At 35.6% G+C, this 2489-nt stretch overlaps 1 pseudogene; it reads left to right on the top strand.

Moving 5' to 3' along the window:
- The first annotated feature begins 321 nt into the window (after positions 1–321).
- Positions 322–1516, top strand: LOC142616791 (F-box/kelch-repeat protein At3g23880-like; annotated as a pseudogene).
- Positions 1517–2489: the final 973 nt, after the last annotated feature.

The following is a 2489-nucleotide window of genomic DNA, read 5'->3' as shown; positions in this document are numbered from 1 at the left end:
AAAAAGATATCTATAATCATGAGTTTACTGTAATTTGGAAGAAAATATTTTAGGATAAATCATAAAAAAGAACACTAGTAGGCTTTAGCTTTAGCACACTAGCTCACCAGACCGGAAACTGAACAAAATACATTCTGTCTACTTAGTCAAACAAAAGCAAAGCAAAAAAAACGCACACATTCACATATTTTTCCTGAACCGAACTATAAATATAGGGATAAAATGAAAGTGACAGTGTCTTGAAGAGCTGAAGAAGTCAAAGTTCTCTGTTCAGAATCCATTTTAGTTTTACAATTTTTTTTCAATTTGGGTGAAAGAGAAAGCAATGTCTGACCATCTCCCAAAAGAAGTGGTTCAAGAGATTCTGAACAGACTGCCTGTCAAATCCCTAATTCGATTCAGGTGCGTTTCCAAATCATGGAACTCTCTGATCACAGCCTCTTCCTTCATCAATTCCCACCTCACTCGATCACTTTCACTTGTTCCCAACTCCAACACACTAGTTGTTAGGAGCTGCACCGCTTCTGAATCCAAGGTAGTAGAGAGCTACAATTTCATTCACGATGACAATAACGATGACTCCTTGTTAAACCCATTTCAGAATATTGAGTTTTCATCAACCAGTTTCTCTAAGTTAATTGGCTACGTGAATGGCTTTTTCTGACTTTATATGCAAGACCATTATGTTCTTTGGAATCCTTCTATTAGAAAATGTATCACCCTTCCCAGTTCTTCCCTTACGCTCATACGCGGCCACCATTATTGTCGTTCTACATTCGGGTTTGATTCACAATCCAATGATTATAAGGTGGTGACAATTGATTTTCAACATACTGATCAAAATGATCAGTCTGAAGGCAAGCCAACTTTGGTTGAGGTTTATTCTCTTAAGGAGGGTTCTTGGAGAATAACTAGTACTAGAGTTCCTTTTCCGCCTCGAATCATATTTGATTTCGGTTGTTTCCCAGCAGCATTTTTAAATGGGGCTGTCCATTATACGGTGAATGATTTGGCCAATGGCTGTGGACCGAGGATTCGTCCATCAGTTCTGTCCTTTGATTTAAGTAATGAGGCTTTTCGTGTGATGTCGTTGCCAGTAGGGATGATACATTCATATGCGTTGGACACTTCAGTGATCAGGGGAGCACTTTTTATATTATGTCATGCTTTATTATATCAGGGGAATAAGTGCTATGATGTTTGTTCCATTTGGGTGATGAGAAAGTATGGCATTGTTGATTCTTGGACTAAACTTTGCAATGTTAATCTTACTGGAGGAATCACGAGGGTATTAGGTTTCCGGAAGAGTGGTCAAATGTTAGTGACAACAGCAAGAGCGCTTTCTGTTGGGTTGGCTTCATATGACCCAAAGAATCGAGAAGTTAAGAAGTTGGAGATGTATGGGGCAACAATAGATTATTGTGCTAATAATTATCTGGAGAACCTTGTCTTACTTGACAAACCAAATGATGCAGTTTCTCAAAGGGGAGTGACCCGGAAGAGGAAATGCAGGTAAAATCATAATTCAACTCAAAATTCTATCATTTACTTTCCTTCTATTTATTCTTTGTATATATCGGTATTGTTTTGTGGATATAAGTAATCATTAACTTTCAAACCTCAATATAATGCTTTTGGATATTAATTTGTTTTTGAATGGCTAACAAGATTGGTCACAATTATTAAATTCTATCTTGTGGTTGTGGTTGATGATGGGATTAAATATTTGCAAGATGGAAGCAATAATTATTAATTAAAGACTAATGTTATTATCTTTTTCTATATGCTGACCTTGTCAAATCTAATCCATATTCAATCTGAAAATGTGTTTTACTCTTTCCATTTCTTTAGTATTGCTATGGCTTTTCTGATATGTCTATCATTGCCTTCTGATACTGTGTTCTGTACGTGACATTGCTTTGCATTCAATCTAAAAATGTGTTTTTCTATTTCCGTTTCATGACTTTACATTGATGCAAAATACATTATCAGAAAATGACCTATAATTTTAGGTATTCCTGATGGTTGTTTATGAGAGGACCTTGAATACTATATTTAAATTATATCGTTGACTCTAGTTCCAACTCTAAACCCATAACAAGATGTCATGACACTACCTGCAGTTACATAGATAAAATTTTTCAAAATGTTTGGCCTGAACCTATACTTTGTGGTTGGAACTAGCCTTCCCTGCCTCTTACAAGTCTTTATTTTTTAGTTGTTGTTGCTGCCAGCAGCGTATAATGATAAAGTTCATGTAGCTTTTATCAAGTCATGTGGGTCTCTTATGTTCTTTGGACATGTTGGCTTAATCTTTTTTGTTTGGTTAAAATTCATAACATACTCATTTATCCTTAAGAGTTAACATAGTTTGACAGTTTTTCTGTTTCCTCTTGCTAATATTTTTTTATATATGTTCATTACTTCCTAATTTTGTTTCTAGGCAGGGACTTCTTGTACTAGAACTAATTGCACCTTGGCTTTGTTTG

This window comes from Castanea sativa, chromosome 11 (genome assembly GCF_040712315.1).
Source record: "Castanea sativa cultivar Marrone di Chiusa Pesio chromosome 11, ASM4071231v1".
Classification (NCBI taxonomy): Eukaryota; Viridiplantae; Streptophyta; class Magnoliopsida; order Fagales; family Fagaceae; genus Castanea; species Castanea sativa.
Note: the sequence above shows the minus strand (reverse complement) of the source record. Positions and strands in the feature narration are given on the sequence as shown.